We start from the raw sequence: 21,685 nt of genomic DNA on the forward strand, positions 1-21,685 counted from the left end.
AGCTACAGCCCCAGCCTCCTGCTATTTTTTTCTTTCTTTTTTTTAAGTGGAGCTAGGGATTGAACCCGGGGCCTTGTGCATGTGAGGCAAATACTCTACCAACCGAGCTAGCTCTCTGCTGGTTCTTAATGGACTCAGAAGCCATTCCAGAATAGTTCTCCAGCTTTCTCCTGGTCCTTAGTGGTGAGGCCTCTTGGAAGGTGACCGTCTCATTGAGTCAGGTTTTGTTGTGGTTCATCCAACAGGGCCCATGGGGTCAGGCCACTCTTGTTACCTGTGGGCAGCTCTCCTTTTAGTAGATGGACTGTCAATCATCTGCAGAAGTTGGGGGTGGGGCCCAGGGAGGAACCAGGAACTCCCTCGTTTGGGCTGATAGGGAAAGGCCCACAGCTTGGGGAAGCAGCATCTATTCTAGAAGAGGGAGATGGTAGGGTAGAGCCCTGGCGGAACCCTTGCAAACTGGTACCCTGCCCAGGTATCTGCAACCTCAAGAGTTTCCCCAGGAAAGAGAGTCTCAGAGCATGGGGAGGCGCTTTTAGGTCCAGCAGCCCCCATCCATCCATCCATTTCCCTGCAGCATATACCCTTAGGAATCCACAAATTTCTTCATTCAAAGTGATGCCAGAGTTCTTAGAGGTGTATCTGTGAAATCTGTTTTTTTTTTTTCTTTTTAATACTGGGGATTGAACCCCGGGTCTCAGACATGCGAGGCAAGCACTTGTACCACTGAGCTGCACCCCCGCCTGGTCAAGCTCACATTTGCATCTGGGTCAGTTCACTCACAGACAAGTACACAAAGTGTGGGCTGAAGGAGATTTGTGAATAAAGTCAGCAAAGCCAAATCCTGAACCTGTTAGCAATGGGTCCCAGTCCCCCGCTCTTCTGCCAGGGCCCTGACATATCACGTTAATTTGTGGGGTGCCTCTGCGGCAGTGTGCTTGCCCACATGAACCGGGCTGCTCGCTGCGGCTTGGCTTGAAGCATTCAGAAGAAGCCTGACTGTAGGTGCCTAACAGAGCAGGGAACAGCCACAGAAGCCATCCAAGGCAGGCAGCCACTGAAAAAGGACCAGGCCGCTTCCTTTTCTTTTCTTCCATATTTATTTTACTTTTTTATTGGTGCATTTTATTATTTTATTGATGCATTTTAATTATACACAGTAGCGGAATCCATTGCTATGTGCACATGCCCATAATATACAATGTAACTTGGCCAGTATCATCCCTCAGACTTCCCCTCACCTTCCCCTCTTCCCTCCCGGGTCCCTTTTCTCTATTGATCGCCATTTGATTTTTCAGGAGACAGCGCCCCCACCCACCCCCCACGCCCACCCACACACCTTTCTTATCCTTTTTTCTCTCTAGTTTCCACATATAAGAGAAAACATGCGACCCTTGACTTTCTGATTTTGGCTTCTTTCATTTAACAAATGACACCCTCTCATTCTTCATTATGGCTGAATAAAACTCCATAGTAAATTAAAATTTATTTATTTATTTATTTATTTATTTATTTATTATTAAAGAGAGAGAGAGAGAGAATTTTTTAATATTTTATTTTTTAGTTTTCAGCGAACACAACATCCTTGTTTGTATGTGGTGCTGAGGATCGAACCCGGGCCGCACGCATGCCAGGCGAGCGCGCTACCGCTTGAGCCACATCCCCAGCCCCGTAAATTAAAATTTAAAAAAACAATGTTAAAAAAAACCCCAACTCCACAGTAAATCCATAGTGCATTTTTCTTTGGTGGACACAGAGGTCTGTTCCTTGGTTGGGCTACTGTGACCTGGGATGCTGTAAACCTGGTGGGCAGGTCTTGCTGCAGGATGACGCTTGGATTCTTAGGATAGATGCGGAGGAGCGTTGGGTACAGCCGGCCACTCTCTGTGACCTGATGAGGAAAAGCTCCAAGGGGCTCACGTGAAAAAAGCCAGGTCCAGAGCAGCGTGTCCACATCTGCCTGTGCGTGCGAGGAACCTCTCTGCAGGGACGCGCTCTGCAGGGACGCGCTCAGGAAGCTGCTAAGAGTGGCCGTCTCTGGGGAGCTTACCGGAGGAACGTGGAGCAGGCATCCAAGGGCAGCAAGGAAATGGACTATCTCAGAGCCTTTTGCAGGGCTTTAAAGTTTTGTCATGGGGCAGTTTTCCCTGTTTTAAATAATAGATTCATTTTAAAAGATTTTGACCATTGCCCCCCCCCCCCAACCTGACTTAACCCTCCCTGTGGGCAGGGTCTGGTTAGTCCCATTTCAAAGGAAGGAAGGCTGAGTCCAGGAGAAACAGAGACGGGCCCAAGGTCCCCAGGAGGGTTCCAGCCAGACCTGAGCTCAGAATGGGCGTGGCGGTCACCCTTTCCGGCCAGCCTTCCCCAGTGGCCAGCAGCATGTCCTGCAGGCACCCTCCAGTCTGGGCATCCAGAGGGCTGGGATGCCAAGATGGAGACAGTGGAGTGGCTAAGAGGGTCCACGGCGAACCTCGCTGACATGGCGAGGCCTCAACCCGCCAGCCAGCCCAGTTCCCATCACAGTGCGTGGCTTGCAAAATACCTTCTTAAAACGCCTGTCACAGCTTATCTCATGTCAAAAATTGATTTTCTTTTTGGATGACACACAATATGAACCAGCTGTTCAATGATCTCTCTATCAGCCACAGACTCCGCACGACACTCACCGCCACTGTCCCTGACTCTCTTTGAGCAGAACTGGAACTGACCCAGATGGGGATGGGAGAGGCTGAGTCCCTGGTGAGCCTGTGGGGCCAGGGCTGCCCGGAAGGCTTCCCAAATGACTAACGGGGCTCCTATCTGCCTGAGGAGGCCATGAAAGGTCCCTACTGGACCACCTGCAGGAGAGAAGCCGCGCTGAAAGAGAGCAAAGTCCTGAACAGGAGCATCCAACATGTCACAGTTGTGACCAGGGGTCACATGGTCTCCGGGTAGAGCTGATCCATTAGGAGAACTTTGGGTGGCTCCCCAGTCAGGAAATAGCATCCTCATTTTACAGATGGACTGTTCTGGGCTGAGGTCTGCCTTTGTCACCACCCTGTGGCACCCCATTCCCTCCACATAACAGCTGGTAAGTATGAGCCCTAATCTACTGATCCCAACACAAGCCTTGGGGAGGGGCCGTGGAGTGACAAGGGAGAGGGACCCCAGTGGGAATTCACTGGCTTGTCCTTCCTTCCTTCCTGCACTAAACCCAAGGGAACTCTACCACCAAGCTGCATCCTCAGGCCTTTTATTTTTTATTTTGAGACAGGATCACATTAAGTTGCTGAGGCTGGCCTTGAACTTATGATCCTCCTGCCTTAGCCTCCTGAGCAACTGTAATTACAGGCATGTGCCACTATGCCCTCCTTCATTGGTTCTTTCAACAAATATTTGGTGAGGGTCTATGAGGTGTTGGACACCTTTCTGGGAGTTACAGATATCAGAAAACAAAATAGAAAAGAAATCTGTTCTGAGAGCTTTGTTTTATTTTAAAATGTTTGGTGCTGGGAATTGAACCCAAGGCCTTGTGCGTGTTAAGCACACACTCTACCACTGAGCAACATCCCAGCCCCCAGGGCACTTTAAACAGGGTGATCAGAGAAGGCCTTAGTCAGGAGGTACCATCTGAGCTCATATATTTATTTTGGTACTGGGGATTGAATCCAGGGGCACACTACCACCGAGCTACATCCCTAGCCCTTTTTATCTTTTATTGAGACAGGGTCTCCCTAAGTCACCCAGGCTGGCCTCAAACTTGCATCCTCCTGTCTCAGCCTCCCGAGTAATTGAGATCTCAGGTGTGTGCCATTGCACCTAGCTTTTATTTAATATTAATTTTTTGAGATGGGTCTTGTTATGTTGCCCAGCTGGCCTCCAACGTCCAGGTTCGAGGTATCTTTCTACCTCAGTCTCCTGTGTGCTAGGACCGCAGCAGCTTGGCTAGCTCAGACCTGACCCAGGCTTAGGAGAACCTGGAGGTCTGGTTTTCAGTGTGTGGTGCTGAGGATGGAACCCAGGGCCTGGCATGTGCCAGCTGAACGCTCCGCCACTGAGCCACATCCCCAGCTCAGGACCCGGAGTTCATAGTGTCTTAGAGTGGCCCAAGACATCTGCTCAGCCCCAGTCACAGTGCAAGTCTTTACTGGCCTGGGATTGGGAGCCTGTGGGCCAGGTGTCCATCCCTGGTCCTGTCAGCTGTGACCAGGGGTCATGGGGTCTCCGGGTAGAGCTGTTCCTTAGGAGAGCGTTGGGTGGCTCCCTGGTCAGGAAACAGCATCTTCATTTTACAGATGGATCTTACAAGAGCTCGATTCAGAGGCTCTCCTGTCAAGGACAGCCTACGGAGCCATCGTGTTCACCTTGCCGGCCTGGTGGGCTGGCTTGCGTTTGTTTTAATTGAGCCAACATTTAAAATGGGAAATTTGGGGCTGGGGATGTGGCTCAAGTGGTAACGTGCTCGCCTGGCATGTGCGGAGCGCTGGGTTTGATCCTCAGCACCACATAAAAATAAAAATAAAGATGTTGTGTCTGCCGGAAACTGAAAAATAAATATCAAAAAATTCTCTTTCTCTCTCTTCTCCTCTCTCTCTCTTTAAAAATAAAAATAAAATTAAAAAAAAATAAAATGGGTAATTTGGGCTGGGGTTGGGACTCATGGTAGAATGCTTGTCTACCATGAGTGAGGCCGTGAGTTCGTGCCCAGCAACAAAAAATAAAATAAAATGGGAAGTTTTATATTTCACCCTGGTTTTTAAAAAATTACCCTGGAAACAATCGTGTCTGAAGGCTCATTTTTTCCTCCAGCGCCATGGCTAGAGGAGCCGGCCTTCCTGTGGAGTTCCTGCTCTTCCTACAGATGCGTGGGACTCACCTGGCCCCTGTGGCCATAGGACGTGCCACCTGGAGCCTGTGGTTTGTCCAGGGTCACAGAGGAGCTGGTGGGAACCAGAACTGGGCCTCCTATCTCCAGGGTGCTTCCTGTGACTGCTCCTGTGGCCTCCTGCTGGGGACACTCCCCTCTGTGCTGCCACCAGAGGACCCTCTGAGCACACAGCACAAGGCGACCTCCTGGGGCTCTGCCATCCACATCTGCCAGTGACATGTCATTCTTGCTGGTACGGAGTCCTTTAATCCTTTCTCATGAAGCACTCAAATTTATTCGCAGTGAGGATGAGAGAGCCGGGTGCACCTGGGCCTGGGGAGGCAGAGGCCATGTTCATTTCCCTGATGTGCCCGGCCTGAGCTCACGTGGGTTCAAAGAAGTGTCTGAAGAGGTTTCCAGCAAGAGGCTGGAGATGTGGTTTTAGGGGACTGGGGGGGCCAGGGCCTTCACTTCACGGAAGGTGGGCTTTGGGGGCTGGGTGGGAGGGGTGCTGAGAAGCCAAGCCCAGGCTCTGAGGCAGACTCCAGATACGACAGCACCGGCTCCCTGCCTGGGAGTTTGCAGGAAGCCAGCTCAGCCCAGTCCCTGCAGGGAACAGCGCATTGCAGAGAGGGAGGAGGGAGAGTCATGGGCAGGTGGGGCTCAGGTCCATCTTGGCTGCCCCGTGTGACCTTGGAGCTAGTAAGACCTCAGGACTGAGATAAACCCCTCATTCTTCCTTCCTGCATTCAGATAACATATGCTTGTTGAGCACCTACTATGTGCCCGTACCTGAACTGAGCTGTGGAGCTCAGGAAGAAGGTAGTTTGCGACTAGTGGTGACATAAGGGATGGAATATGTGAACACATACAGGGGCCAGGACGGAGAGTCCTGGTGGCCAGGAAGAAGTCACTTTGAGGCTGAAGCAGGGAGGACAGAGAGGGGTTGGTGGTACAGCATGGAAGCCTTGCAGAATGAGCAGAGCCAGGCCTGATGGCCGGAGAGGAGCCCGGGGCCGCGGGGAGAGGAGAAGTCCAGGTGTCTGGCGGAGTGGGGGAGGGAGCGGGAAGCAGGAGGCCATATGGCTGGAGAGGTGGACAGGCCTCCCAGGGCCTCGGATAAGTCCTGGATTTTGTCACGTGGCCATGGGAGCCATGTAAAGACAGCGAGCAGGAGGAAGACATGGGGGGAATTGTGGGAGGCAGCCAGAGAGGGCCAGGCGTGCAGAGCTAATGCTGGTCAGAGACTCTGGTGCTGGCACAATAGCAGGGCAGCGTGTGCAGCGGGAATGTCCAACGATGGCTGCCCAGGACCTCCCGGAGCCCTGGGGAGCAGCTGAGGCCTGTTCCCGCCCAGGAGTGTGGCCTTGGGGCTTTCCCTAAGTCTGTTGTGGAAATCAGTCTCCACTGTGGAGTCAAGGGGCCCTGGAAGGCCCAAGCTGGAGCTCGCCTTAATCTAGGCAGACACCCCCTCCCGGCTGCCTGTCCAGCTTGTGTCATTTAAAAATTCTCTTTGTCTGAGCAAAGACTTCTGCAGGGACCAGGTCCTGAGGATCCACTGCAAGGCAGAGGAAGCGCCCAACACACCCTGGCCCTGGGGGTCGGCTGACACCAGCACGGATGGCCTTGGCTGTGAGCTGCCACAGTCACAGCATCAGGGGGTGAGAGGGGAGGCCTGAGCCGGGGACCTCCACCTCCCAGCCTCTCCACCTCCCAGCACCTCCCGCCTGGAGCCAGGATGTACACGGCCTCTCAGAGGTCTGCATCCGCGTCTTCCTCGCAGGGCCATTTGGTGGCTCTGGGGGCTTTCTGAGGTCTTAAGGCCTCCCTGAGCAGTGGGCAAGTCAAGGGGTGGCTTAGGGGACCAGCTTTTCCTGCCATCCAATTAAAGGCACAATCCAGGTAAGGACGTGGGCCTGTTCTTGGGCTTTCCACAGCCCCAGCCAGTCTGCGCGCAGCCCCTGGCCGTGCCTGGCCGCCCTGCGGGGTGGCTGGATTTGAGACGAGAGGTCGGTGGGATTCCCTGATCCAGGCCACACCTGCGACTTTCGGAGAGCCAGGCCCAGCCTGTGGGGTCCACTCCTCCCGAGGTGCTCTTGGCGCTGGTGCAGCCTGGCCCTCCTGCAGCTCCGGCCTGCCTCCTCACCGACCATTGTGTCTGGGCTTCAGAAGTCACAGTCTGCCCCCTTCTGGTGGCTGGAGATTCTCGGGAAGCCTTTGACAGGCAGGCCCTCCAGCTCAGGGGACAGGGTCAGGACTGCACCAGCCCCTCCCAGGTTCTAGCTTCGGCCCTGACTGGGGCAGTGCCCTCTCCCTTCACAAGGACAAGAGCCTCACATGTCCTCCTCTGACCCTCCCTGTAAACGCCGTCACAGAGCAGGGCTGAGGCAGGGGCTGGCAATTCTCCACCTTGAACCTTGTGTTCCGCCGTCAGCCCAGGCTGTCTTCAGTGACCTATAAACTGATTTTTAAAGATGAATATGCTAATTGCCCTGGCACAGTAAATTTGCACAGTTGTGTGTGTGTTCAAAGTGTTTATCTGTTAAAGCTATTTATACGAGATATATCACGGTGATAGAAACTTGATCTGGTGCTTCTTTTTCTTCATGAACATAAGAGAAGCCTCAAAACTGGAAATGGCCTTGCCTTGCCCTCTGCCCAGGACCAGACCCCAGCCATGAGGTATGAAAGGAGGGACTCCGTCTCAGGGAGATACAGACCCCTGGCAGGTTCTCAGTCGCATCTGCACCCTTGGAGAGACCAATGCCTCTAAGCTAAGACGTAGAGCTTGGGGTCAGCAGATCTGGGCTCAGTTGTAGCCATCTCCAATGACTAGCTGTGTGGCACTGGGCAAGCGACATAACCTCAGTGTCCCTCACTTTTCTCATCTGTAAAATGGAGCTAATAATGCAGGCTCCCTGATTCAGCAGATGAGAGATTAGGTGAGACTGTGAGTGGAAATATGCACCCTAAGGCCGGGACCCAGGGGACAGGGGCCCTGTGAGACCCCATGTGCTGGCCTTGAGAGCACTTTCACGATGACACACAGGGCTAGGCTCATGACCTGCCATGGATGATGCAGTTGGCGCTCAGGGAAGCCAGGACCTCCCGGGCAGTCACTGGTCAGCTGCAGTGCTCCCTCCGCATGCCAGGCCTGCCCGGTCCAGCTCTCTAGGGCTCAGTGGCCCATTGGGCTGACTTCTTTTCCTGTCAGTTCACAGAGCACCTAGTCAGTGCCCAGCAGGGGCCCAGGGCCAGGGTGAGGGCCAGAAAGGCCCCCACCCCCGGGGACTCACAGTCTCTAGAAGACAGGTGCCCATGCAGCTGCGTTCCAGGTAGGTGCTGCTCTGCGATTCAGAGGACCGAGCTGCAGCGGTACAGGGCTGAGGGCGGCAGGGACGGTTCATTTTAGTCCTCAACTTGGCAGGATTGAGGGATGCCTGGAAAATTGGCAAAGTGCATGGTTCTGGGTGTCTGTGAGGGTGTTTCCAGAGAAGACTGACAGGTGGATAAGCCAACGGAGAGGAGACCCACCTGGATTGTGGACAGCACCGGCCAATAGGCTGGGGGCCCAGATGGACGAATAAAGCGAAAGGGGGAGCTCACCCCGGCTCCCGCTCAGCTCTTCTTAAACATTTTTTCCTGCTGCTGTCACCCATGGACATGAGACTCCAGATTCTGCGATCTTTGGACGTGGATTCACACCGGGGCTTTCAGGCCTTTAGCCTGGGTCTGGGGCTGCATCACCTCTCGTCTGCGGCTCCAGCTTCTCGTACAGAGCAGCTACCGGTTTCCCTGGCTGTCCAGCCTGCCCACCGCCATTGTGGGGCCATTCTGCCTCTGACCACGCGAGCCAGTGCAGCAGATCTGCTCTTAAAAGTTAATACATTCTACTGGTGTTGTACCTCTGGAGAGGGGTTTCAGCTCAGTCCCAGGGGTGTTTGTTGGGGACTTAGGAGGGACATCCTCAGGTCCCAGGGAGGAGAGAAAAGGCATGTGCAACCTTCTCCTCTGAGCAGCTGAGAGTTAGTGTTTCGGGAGGAGGTTGGCTGCATGGAGACTGCACAGTTCTTCGTTTGCCCGTCTAGTCTCTCTTTCACCTTGTATTTTTGGTGGTGCTGGGGATGGAACCCAGGGCCTATGCATGCGAGGCAAGCACTCTACCAACGGAGCTATGTCCCCAGCCCCAAGTCTCTTTCACTTTTAAGTGACAAACACCAACTCAAACGGGATTAAGTATAAATGGGGATTTATTGGGTCATAGAGTGCGGCTGCTCTCCAGCGCCACAGGACCAGGGCTCAAGGCGCAGGAGCCACGGCTTGCCTGCACCCCTCCTGCAGGGCTTCTCTCAGCAGACCCCCCTCTAGGATGGCGTTCCAACAATTTGGCAATTACACCCCCCAGGAGGTTCCAGCACAAGTTCCAAGGAAGGCTGTCGTTGGACCAGGGGTCACCTAACCACTGCAGCCCAGTGGTGGAACGTCCTGATGGCCAGGCCCAAGCCACCCAACACCTCTGGAGCCTTAGGCTTAAGAAGTCAGTCCCCTGGCCGAGACCTGGGGAAGGGTGGGGCTCCAAAGGGATATGAAGGGCTACGAGCAGAGAATCTCTGTGGTGAAACCACAGATGTCTACACATTATCCTCAAGTGTTTGGGATTCAGGGTTTTTTCATGCCTGAAAGTTGCTATTTTACGCTAAATTCAGAAGGGAAATAAAAAGGTGCTGACATCAGTCTGGCAGCCTGCAGACCAAGGCCTGGACTCTTGAAGAGGCCCCAGGGTACAGAACAGGTGATACCATGGAGTGTCCAGCCACAGAACCCCAAGACTTGGCCTCACACAAATATGGGGCTGCCCGGACAGCCACAGCTCCCTGGACAGCCTGGGTCTTACCTCTATGGTGCCCTGGAGCTGTGAAGCCCCAACCTAGCTGCATGTCACACATTAAGGAGTTGATTAAGGAGCACTTGAACCTGAGTTCAATCCACGGTAACCCCCCCCCACACACAAAAAGATGAGGATTTTCCCACAAGACTCTTGAAGGTATCTTTTTCTTTATATATTTATTTTTTATTTGTTGATGGGCCTTTATTTTATTTATTTATATACGGTGCTGAGAATCGAACCCAGTGCCTCATATGTGCTAGGCAAGCACTTTACCACTGAGCCATGACCCTAGGCTCACTTGAAGGTATCTTGAATTAAGATGTTTTGCAATTATTGTGCCTCTTTCATGAGGTGATTGTTCTTTCTCTCAGATCCTCCTTGCACCCCAACAAAATATCTCACTAGGTAGATGAGATCTTAGGAGCAAAGGAAAGTGTAATTTAAAAAAATATATCCATTGCTCTGATTGTAGAAAATCCAAAGGAGTTGACTATATAAACCAGCACACAGAGAAGCGATTACAGTAAGCATGCAGGATACAAGGTTAATATGCAAAAATATGTTGCTTTCCTGTGTACCAGCAAGTTGAATTTGAAATTAAAAACACAATCCCAGGCCTGGGGGTGTGGATTTGTGGTAGAGCTAGCCTAGCATGGACAAGGCCTGGGGTTCAGTCCCCAGCACCACAAAATAAATCAATAAAAGTCTGCTAGTTAAAAAAATTAAAACAACAACAACAACTAGGTTTTAAAAAAGTTTAAAAAATACCATTAGCTGGGTGCAGTGATACATACCTGTGATCCCAATGGCACAGGAGGCTGAGATAGGAGAATCACAAGTTCAAAGCCAGCCTCAGCAATTTAGGGAGGCCCTCAGCAACTTAGTGAGATCCTGTCTCAAAAAAAAAAAAAAAAAGTCAGGGATGTAGCTGGTAAAGTGCCCCTGGGTTCAGTTCCCAGTATCTAAAAATAAGTAAGTAAATAAATAAAATAAAAAACAAGCCAGACATGGTGGAGCACGCCTGTAATCCCAGCGGCTTGGGAGGCTGAAACAGGAGGATGGCGAGTTCAAAGTCAGCCTCAGCAAAAAGCAACTCAGTGAGACCCTGTCTCTATATAAAATATAAAATAAGATGTGGCTCAGTGGTCAGTGCCCCTGAGTTCAACCCCAGGTAGCCCCCTCTAAAAAAAATACCACTTGCATTAGGACCCAAAAGAATGAGATACTTAGAAACAAATATAAGAAACATGTACAAAAACTCTGTGAGAAAAAACTCTAATGAAAGATACCAACGAAGACCTAAATAAATGGAGAGCTGCTCCATGTTTATGAAGAGGAACTCTCAATGTTGTCAAGATGTCAGTTCTTCCCAACTTTTATTTTTGTTATACTGGGAATTGAACCCAGGGATGCTCTACCACTGAGCTACATCCCCAGCCCTTTTATTTTTCATTTTGACACAGGGTCCTGCTAAGTTGCTGAGGCTACCCTTGAACTTGCAATCCTCCCGCCTCAGCCTCCCGAGTTGCTGCAATTACAGGTGTGTGCCACTAAGTCCAGCTCCGACTTTTAGATTCAACATAATCCAAATAAAAATTTCAGCAAGTTATTTTTTGGATCTTTTTTTGGGGGTGGGGGGGGTTCTATAGTTTATTTGGAATAGTAAAAGACCCAGCCTAACCAACTTCATATTGAAAGAGAAGAACAAAGTCAGAGGACTGACACTCCCCCAGCTTTAAGACTTACTGTAAAGCTGCGGTAATGAAGACGGTGTGGGATGAGTGAAAGAAGAGAAAATTGGATTTGTGGAAGTGAATAGAGAGCCCAGAAATAGACCCACATCATCAATGGCCTTTGACAAAGAAGCAAAAGCAATACGACACAGTGAAGACAGTCCTTTCAACCAAGAGTGCAGAACAACCAGATGTGCAGGAAAAAAAAAAAAAAGTCTAGACACAGAGCTTACTGACTTCACAAGAATTAATTCAAAACGGATCACAGCTCTAACTGGGAAATGCAAAACTATACAACTCTTAGAAGATAACATGAGAGAAAATCCAGGTGACCTTGGGGTCCAGTGATCACTTTTTAAATGCAGCAGCACCCAATGCTGGGGGGGGGGGTGGGCAGCAACAGGAGCTCTCGTTCTCTGCTGATGGGTAGCAACAGCAAAGGAAGGATCCAGGAAAGAAATCATTAATCAGCTTCATTAAAATGAAAAACTCCTGCTCTGTGAAAGACACTGTCAAGAGTCTGAGAAGACAAGCCCCAGATTGGGAGAAAATATTTACAAAACACATATGTGATAAAGGACTGTTATCCAAAAGAGACAAATAACTAACCCTAAACTAAAGAGTAACGGGGGGGGGGGGGGTGGTAGTGCACACCTGTGATCTGGAGTGAATGGGGAGACTGAAGCAGGAGGATTACAAGTTCAAGGCCAGCCTCAGCAACTCAGTGAGACCCTGTCAAAAAAAACAAAAGGTCTGAGAATGCTCAGTAGTAAACTTCCCTGGGTTCAATCCCCAGAACCAACCAACAAAACAAAACAAAAAAATCCCCCAAAACAAAAATGAACAACAAAGAAACTCCCAACTATGAAGTAAACTACCTCATTTTAAAATGACCAAAAATTTAAGCAGACGCCCCCACCAAGGAAGATATATAGGTAATCTGAAAATGATGTATACATCATTAGGAAAATGCAAATGAAAACAGCAAAACACCACAGCGCACCTATTAGAAGGCCCCAAATCCAGCCGGGTGCAGTGGTGGTGCACGCCTGTAATCCCAGTGGCTCTGGAGGCTGAGGCAGGAGGACCTCCAGTTCAAAGCCAGCCTCAGCAACAGTGAGGCGCTAAGCCACTCAGTGAGACCCTGTGTCTAAATAAGATACAAAATAGGGCTGGGATGTGGCTCAGTGGTTGAGTGCCCCTGAGTTCAATCTCCAGTATAAAAAAGAAAGAAAAAGAGAAAGGCCCAAATCCAGAACAGCAGCAACACAAACGCTGGGGGTGGGGACGGGGACAGCAGCAGGAGCTCTAGTTTCTGCTGGCAGGAAAGAAAGAGGGTAAGCCTTTTGGGAGGAGCTTCTTATAAAGTGGAACGTAATCTGACCTACGACCCAGCAGCCGCACTCCTTGGTATCCATCCAAATGAGTGGAGAACTCATGTCCCCACAAAAACCTGTCCACAGATGTCTGTGGCTTCTTTATTCATAGCTGCCCAAACCTGGAAGCGACCGAGATTCGTCCTTCAATAGTAAATGGAGAGATTATGGTGCATCTGCAAAACGGAATAAGATCCAGCACGAAGAAGAAACAGATCATCAAGCTGTGGAAAGACGCGGAGGAACTTGACGCTCGTCTTGCTACGTGAGAGAAGCCCATCTGAAAGGCTGTACGGGTGACGTGTGGTTCCCACGACAAGGTGACGTCCTGGAGAAGGCAGAGTCACAGACAGTCGAGGGTCAGTGGTTGGGGGCGGGGGGATGAGTAGGCAGAGCACAGAGGATGGTTCTGTAATGGTGGATCTATGTCCCACATTTGTCCAAACCCGTAGAACTCACAAGCCAAAGAGTGACCTCCAGCGTGACATGGGCTCTGGGTGACAAAGATATGTCCACAATGGGTTCATCTATCAGAACAAATAGATGAGCAAAGTCCCCCATGCTGGGGGGGGCGGGTGTTGATAATGAGGAAGGTTATGCTTGTAGGGGGTTGGTAATGAGGTTTGTTTAAACTGCAACATAACAAACAACCCCAAATTTCGTGGTTTGAAAAAAATGGCTCTGTTACCTGCCACAGTTCTGGAGCTTGAGTGGACTCAGCCGGGCAGCTCTCACTTAGGGGCTCATCAATTGCTTAGGGCCTCGCAAAGTTGCTGAGGCTGGCCTCAACCCTCCTGCCTCAGCCTCCTGGGCCTCTGGGATTACAGATTACAGGCACGCACGACAGCATCCGGCCAGCCATGGCTTTCTTTAGAAATACAATGTGCACGCTGACCTACCTCCTGGTGTGACAAAGGACAGGTGTGCACGGGTCACAGGTTTGCTTCCTGTCCTCCTCCTGTGAACTGTGCACCCACCTTCCAACTGACTGAAGCCCAGGTGTTTCAGGTCATTAGCCCTGTCCCCACACCCCACCCAGGATGAAAAGGCTGCAGCTGAGCTCGGGCCTGGCTGCATGGGGGGCTGAGCCTGAGCCACGAGCTCCTCTCTGCGGCTGAGGCCTCCCTCTCTCCTCTCTGCTCACCGGGAGCCCCCTCCCCTGGCCACGCATCCCCTCCTCATCACTAGGTGACCGCTATCTGGTCACCCAGGAGGTCCCCAGACTCTGTCCAGGACCTGGTGGCTCCAGCACCCCACTCAGAGCCTGGAGGCAGCGCCCAGGACCACTGCCCAGCACTCCCTGGCTTACCCAGCGTGGCCGTGTCACCCGCTCCCAGGGGAAGCCCTGTCCGTCCCTCGTCTACAGCTGACTGCCATGTCCAAGTGGTGCCTGGGCTTCCTCCCCAACCTCCTCTGCCAGTGAGCGCCCACTGGAGAGGCCCAGGGCAGTGGTCAGCCATCACGCTGGACGCTGAGCCTCTGGGGAGCATGGACACACCCTGCTCTCTCCCCTGTCCCCTGCACACAGGGCACTCATCTGGGCGTGAGGAAATGAATGCACCAACGGTGGCCGGGGACCTGTGAGTGGAGCCTCTGTCCGCAGAGGGAACCAAGATTCTCCCCCGTTGCCAGACACACCTGCCATCGTTTGCATCCGATGGGGCAAAGACTTGAAAGACTTGTCTTTGAAGGCTTAAAACCACCGACTTGCCAAACTGCCTCCCCCCTCCCTCCTCTCCTCCGCCCTGGCCCAGAGGTGTCCACTCCACTCTCCACGCCAGTTCCTACTCGCCTAGAGCACGGCCTCATGCTGGTGAGGTGAAAGTCATTTTGCAGCTCAGATTTTTAAAATTAATGTTGTTTCTGAGGTATACGTGTAATTAGAGTCCTTTAAATTTAGACGAAAAAAGAGTACAGAATAAAACTCACCCATATTGCCATAATTACTATGAACATTTCTCAACACTTTCAGCATTTTTCAAAGCATAAACATAGTTCACACTGTTGAAACCATACAACGTGTGTACTTTGTAACCTACTTTTCAACACATTCTAGCATGAATCCTATCATTAAAACTTCTCCATTAACTTAATTCTAATGTCTGTTTTGAGGGCTGTATAATATTCCGCGTTAGGAAAACTCCACAATTTAAGTAGGTCTTCCAGAGCTGGCCATCTGTTTGGCTTCTCACTTTTTCACGTGATACAGTAAGGAGCCATGGACTTAAGCAGTCTTTGCTCATCCGGCATTCTCGGTTCTTTGGGCAGAAACATACCCAGGGCCTCCTCTAGGCGTGAGTGAATAAGAAGATACAAAATAATAGTAAATACTGATGGCACTTGCTATGTGCCAGAGCCTGTTCTGAGATCTTTGCGTAGAGATTAATTTCATTTTTTATTATGACTTTATGAGGTAAGAACTTTTATTGTCCTCGTTTTGCAGAGGAAACTGAGGTCAGGGACATTAAAGTGACCTGCCAGGGTCACATAACTGGTAGGTGGTAGAGCAGGGAGCAGGACCCCGGCAGCGCGGCTCAGCGTCTCTGTTCTCAACTCCTGCTTCCCACACGACACCAGCGGCAGGGAGGGGGACTGGAGGACCGGAGGGTTCCATTTTCCGTATCAGTAACCTCAATGAAGTTCATCTACTTTTTTTTTTTCCGAGACACACATTCCCTTTGATTCAAGAGTTCCAGTTCTCAGCATTTATCCTCAGGAAATAATAAAAGAGATGCCAGCAAAGATACATAAACATGATTTCACAGGACAAATAGAATAAAATGCTGGGACAACACTGAATGTTTAGTAAGGGATCCCGTTGCACGTGGCATCTACACAGGGTAAAAGAATAAACATTGACCTGGTGAGAGGTTTGTGCTCTACGGAGGAGTGAAAGAAACAGGTACATTTATAAAACAAAGCCACACGTGTGTGCAGGGAAGGGGACCTGGAGCAGCTATTGCAGGGGGCCGGGTGGGGCCTTTTACATTTGTGATATTTTTGAATCTTCCAAGTTTTCTGCCTTGAGTGTATATTACCTTTCTGGTACTGAAAAAAAAGTTATTGTTTATAAAACCGTGTTACTATTACACTTCCCAAGTATTAGAGCTGAAGGTAACAGATCCCTGAGGGTTACGGTGCCATTCATTGTGATTCTCAGGAGAGAACATGCAAGATTCTACTAGAAGGAAAAAAAACCAACCATCTTGCCTTAAATAAATTTTCACTTAAAAAGACAGCATCTGCCAGAGGAGGACTAGGGGACAGCCAAGATGCACAGAGCCGCTCAGGTGTCCTCTTGGTGGAGCACCCTCCAATCTCCCCTGCACAGTCAAGACAGCCAGGGGCCCTCTCCAGTCCGCAGGTGCTGATGAGTACAAAGGGTTGATCAAATAAAGTTGCGCAATTCAAACATTTACTTTTCAAACATCTTCGGAAAGTTTATCATACACAAACAAGCACGGGGGAGAGGAAGGGTTCAAGTTCAAACCAATTCATTTGCCCAGCAGCTCCGGGGACCCCAAGCATCACACAGGAAGTCCACCCCAAGGGGCCCTGGGGGTGCTCCCCCTTGGCTACCGGGGAGCGTGGCAGTAGGGCCATCCAGAGGACTGGCTGTGGAAACCTGAGGGACAAGTGTAACCGCAGTCATCTTGAAGAAGGTTAAGATCCCACGTGGCACAAGAGTAGCCTACACTGGGAAAATAATTTCCGAGGAACCCCAGTGTGTCTGGGATAGTCCAGAAGCGACGGCACAACCCATTGTGTCCAGGTGAGGCAAGATTTAAGAGAACCACAAAACACCATGCTGAGCCATGCTTCCGTAGAGTTTGGATAGTGTGGACTCTGTTTTGTTGTGTTTTTGTTTGTTCGCTTTGTTTTGTGACACAGTTGCCCATAAGGAAAGAAGATTAACCTTGGACCTGGGAGTCGTGAGCAGGGAGCAGTGTTTTCTGAGCCAGACAATCACTCCTAGCTCCAACTCTCCCCACTCCCTAGGGTGCAGGGACCAAGGAACAGAGCCCAGAGGGTGTCCGTTGCCACCCCCAGCTCTGGGCCGAGACCTGTCATGTGACCATCGTACACCCGGGACCTGATGGGTGTTGGCAATGCCAAAGGCTGAGAGCACCGCCCTGTCCTCTGGGGCTCATGGTCTGCTGGTGGACAGACGAGTGGACTTTTGAGGGCATCCCTGAGATAAATGCCATCGCCAAGGGCATTCCAGAAACTCGGGAGGAAGTATCGTCCACCTCTGGGCAAGTCTGAGAAGCCCTCAAGAGGATAAGCAGAGTCTGGGGAGGAGAAGAGGAGCCCACTCCTGGTGTGGAGGGCAGAGAGGGCTGCGCCCACGATTCACAGAGAGAGGTGGGGTGAGACTTGAGGCTGGGGAAGTGCAAGTAACTGAGCCTCAGCGTGGGGGTACTGGGAGCTGGGCTCAGGGGTGCAGCCATAGTCCATGGGCCAGAGCCTCTCAAAGCTGCCATGAGCCATTGTCCTCAAAGCTGCGTTCAGGCACGCACACAGGCACAGACATGCCCAAGACAGAACATGAGAACACCACGGTGAAGAGCCACCACTCCACCACTTTAGATGTCCCTGGGAACCAGAGCTAGCCAAGGAGCAATGGAGACATTAAAGTGGCACCAGTCACCAGGGAGAGATCCAGATGACCCACGTGACATTTTTATTAAAAATGTCTCAAGTTTATCATTAAAATGAAACAGAACATTAAAAGATCTCTATAGAATCCACAGTCAGCTTGATGCACATTTGAAGACACCCCCTGCCCCTGAAAGCGGTCTAGGTCCCTAATTTGAAAGCCACTCCTGTAGGCAATGAGAGGTTTTAAGTGTGTCTGGGGGGTGGGGGTGGGGCACAGGGTGAGTGGATTGGGTTTCAGTGTTTCTGGAACTCTGAATCCGCGTTAGAGAAAAATGATGCCGACAGAAGTCGGGAGGAGGCCTGGGGTGCAGGGAGCCCAGGCCCCCCGTGATGTAGGCCTGACAGGCAGGGAGCAGAGGACCGGCTGGGTTTCCTGGATGATTCCATGGTCAAGGCCGGGACCCGTGGGCCGTGGAGGCTCTGAAGAATGAGAGCAGGTTCCCATCCCCCTGGAACCTGGGGACTAACTGGAGACCTGAGACATGAACTTCACCAAAGAAAGAACAAACCATTCAACAAGCCAATGAGGGTGGCTCGGGAGGCTGAAACAGGAGGTTCATGAGTTCAAAGCCAGCCTCAGCGAAAAGTGAGGCCCTAAGCTACTCAGTGAGGCCCTGTCTCTAAATAATACCCAAACCGGGCTGGGGATGTGGCTCAGCGGTTGAGTGTCCCTGAGTTCAATCCCCGGTACCAACAACAACAACAAAACCCCAGTGAGACTCGCAGAGCAGGATCTTATGAAGGGCAGATGGTGATGCAGATGCTTTAGCTGCTTGGAGGACTGAGGCAGGCAGAGCAGCAGGGGCGCCCCCATCTGGGGAAGGAGTCACACTGTGGGGCATGTGACACCAGCTTAGAGACCAGAGGCCTAAGTGAGGCCCTGGCAGCCCTGACCTCTTCCACCTGGGACTAAGAAATGGGGACCCTGTAGGGCCAGATCCAACTGGATTCTCAAACGCCACTCCCTCAGACACAACCTGGACTTTGTTTTTTTTTTTTTTTTTTTGCCAGATCCTTCTAATTCTCATACTATTACCTACTATTTTTTTAAGTTGACCTACTTTTAGGATTTATTTATTTTTAGTTGCAGATGGACACAATGTCCTTATTTGTTCATTTATTTTATGTGGTGCTGAGGATTGAACCCAGTGCCTCGCACGTGTGAGGCGAGTGCTCTACCACTGAGCTACAGCCCCAGCCCTAGGATTTAAATGTTCGTTTTAAAAGGGAACCTTGTATGACCATAAATGGAAAGGTGTTGGAAAACTAAATATGGAACCCAACTCGAGGGATTTTCTGCAAAACAATAAGCTTATAATTGCCCCCCCCCCCCGCCCCCCGCCTTGACCCGCTCTAAAAGCAAAGGAATCCAGAGACACCATAACAAAGGTATTTATGGGGGCCTGAATTGGACCCTGGAATTGCTTTAAAGATGCTCCTGAGACAGTGGGTGAAATACAAACACACAGGTAATCGCATTGCATCAACACCAAACACCCTGATTTTGATTAACGGCTCTGTGGTTAGGAGGAGGATATCCTCGTTCTTAGGAGGTAAGTGCAGAGGTGTCCAGGTGTGGACGGCTCTGACTGCGACTTACTCTCAATGGCTAAAAGGAATTCAGATATTTTTTTAAAAATATTTTTAGTTGTTGATGGACCTTTATTTTATTCATTTATTTATATGTGGTGCTGAGAATTGAACCCAGTGCCTCGCACATACTAGGCAAGTGCTCTACCACTGAGCCACAACCCCAGCTCCTCAGATATTCTCTATATACACATCTGAATATTGTATCTATAAATTACAGAGAGAGAGAGAGAGAGAGAGAGAGAAGGCAATGAGACAAACTGTCAATAGTGGGTGAACGTGTGTGAAAACCTCATAGGAATTCATTGTAATATTATCATTTTTCTGTAGGCTGAAAATTTCCAGCATAAAAACTATTACAAAAGACAGACACACAGAGATAACGTGGGGCCCCACAACCGTGGCAGACACGGGGAGGTGTTTAGTAAATGTTTGCTGTTGAGTGAACGATTATGACAAAAACGTGTGTCCCTAAGATGGTCTCCTGTAATGCCATGGTTCACAGTCCACACCTGGGGAGCCCAGTGTCAGGGGACAGGGCCCTGCGCTGGGGAAGCCACCCACAGAGGCCAGGCACGAGGGAATGTGCGAAGCCCCCTGCAGGACACCCCAGGCCAGGAGGGTGCTCCCGTGCCCACAAATGCCACCAAAGAAGAGACAGGAAGAACGGACCCCTGGAACCCCAGGCCTGGGGACCACTAAGGTGGCCTCCAGGGACTGGGAGGGGGAAGAGGGGCAATAAAGAGTGGCTCAAATCAGCGGCTCCCATTTAGTTCACCAGGGTCACAGGTCCTCTGACAAACACCAATGCTCCAATCCAAGAAGAGGACACTGAAGTGACGGAGGTGATACCACTTTCCCAGGTCCCTCTGGAAACACATCCAGGTGGTGCTCACTCTGAGGCTGGGCTCACCCCACCTCACAGCCACCAGCTGGACTGAGTGACAGAGGCGGCTGGAGCATCTAAGATTTTCTGTGGCAGAAGCTGGTGCTAGTCTGGCCCCAGAGCCAAGGACCATCCCAATGGGACCAGATATCGGAAGCTTCTGGAAGGAGCAAAGCTGTATTCTAAACAGAGCAGAAACCAGACCTTCTACAAAGCATCCCGGTGCCTTCTACAGGTGCCCCACTGCAGATTCTCCGGGCCAAGGCTCTAGAAGTCATGGCTCACCTTGCTTTGTCACATTCTCCTGAATGCAGAAATCAGGATGGTCCCGACATGCACACATTTTCTCGATTCAGAAAGCCACCTCCTCAACTACTTTTGAAGGCTTTCTAACTTTCCTCTGCTGCATCTTAAATAAATACTTCCCTTAGGAAAGCAACTTCTATTTTCAGTCTGCAGACTCTCGTCTCCTCTTATGTTGGAAAGAGACGGCTTTTTTTTTTTTTTCTTTTCCACTTGCACTATCTCATCTGAACTTGAACTTGCACTGCCCAGCACCACCCTTCACATGGTCCCTTGAGCAGCACTGGCTAGGACACGGGCACCTTGTCAAGTCAAAAACAAGCTCAGAGGTGGCGCATATAGACAGAAAGGACTTCCCACACCAGTCCTCCAAACCAGTTCCCTTAACAGTTATGAACTTAAAGAATTCCACTGGAACATGCACATATCTGCGAAGGGAAATGAGTTTTCAAAGGAGCCACTTTTCCACTCTTTTCCAGAATGACTGTGACCATGTGGAGTGGGAGAAAATACTTGCAAACATACAACTTCAGGACCTCAAACAACCCAATAACAAGAAGATAAATAACCATATTAAGAAATGAACCAAGGACCTAACGTTTCTCAAAAAGGAGGAATACAAAATGCTCAACACCGCACATCATCAGGGACGTGCAAATTAAAATCAGGGATATGCAAATCAAAATGACCACGAGATACCACCTGACAACCTTCAGAAGGCTTATTATAAAAAAGATGAAAGAGCAGGTGAGGCCGTGTTGGAAAGGAACCCTGTGCACTGTTGGTGGGAATGTGAACTGGTACAGTCATCATGGAAAGCTGTACGGAGGGCCGGGGCTGCAGCTCCATGGTAGAGCGCTTGCCTAGCACACACGAGGCACTGGGTTCAATCCTCAGCACTACATAAAAATAAATAAAGGTATTGTGTCCATCTACAACTAAAAATATATATTTTTAAAAAACTGTATGGAGTTTTTCTAAAAATTAAAACTGATTCCAGTTGTGTGGTGCATACCTGTAATCCCAGTGGCTAGGGAGGCTGAGGCAGGAGGACAGCAAGTCCAAAGCCAGCCTCGGCAATTTAGTGAGGCCCAAAGCAATGCAGTGAGAGCCTGTCTCTAAATAAAATACAAAATGGGCTGGGTTAAGCACCCTTGGGTTCAATCCCCAATACAAAAATAATTTTTTAAAGGCAATAGCATGAAAATCTGGACTATTAAAGAAATATACAAACTGTCTTCAAAACTTTAACAGAAGTGGCCATTCCAATCTCGTTCTACTAAATTATTTAGATGACTCTAAGAATAAGGTCTTCCCCTTGTAAATGCTAGAGATTCATCCAACTGCTCTGAACGGCCCTAGAAAGTTTATTTATATTTCTATGCAAGCAAGGGCTCA

At 50.3% G+C, this 21,685-nt stretch overlaps 1 long non-coding RNA gene across 1 annotated transcript in view; it reads right to left on the minus strand.

Annotated features, from left to right (window-relative positions):
* Positions 1-1,539: 1,539 nt before the first annotated feature.
* LOC114095793 (uncharacterized) overlaps positions 1,540-21,685 on the minus strand; it is a 29,958-nt gene continuing 9,812 nt past the window's right edge. The window contains exons 4-11 of the long non-coding RNA XR_011705213.1: positions 12,855-13,174; positions 12,474-12,620; positions 12,125-12,202; positions 10,532-10,628; positions 8,384-8,721; positions 8,146-8,289; positions 7,187-7,310; positions 1,540-2,147 (exon numbers count right to left, since the gene is read on the minus strand). This is a non-coding gene — a long non-coding RNA (uncharacterized lncRNA). The remainder of the gene's footprint in view (positions 2,148-7,186; positions 7,311-8,145; positions 8,290-8,383; positions 8,722-10,531; positions 10,629-12,124; positions 12,203-12,473; positions 12,621-12,854; positions 13,175-21,685) is intronic.

Source organism: Marmota flaviventris, chromosome 18 (genome assembly GCF_047511675.1).
Source record: "Marmota flaviventris isolate mMarFla1 chromosome 18, mMarFla1.hap1, whole genome shotgun sequence".
In the NCBI taxonomy this organism is placed as follows: Eukaryota; Metazoa; Chordata; class Mammalia; order Rodentia; family Sciuridae; genus Marmota; species Marmota flaviventris.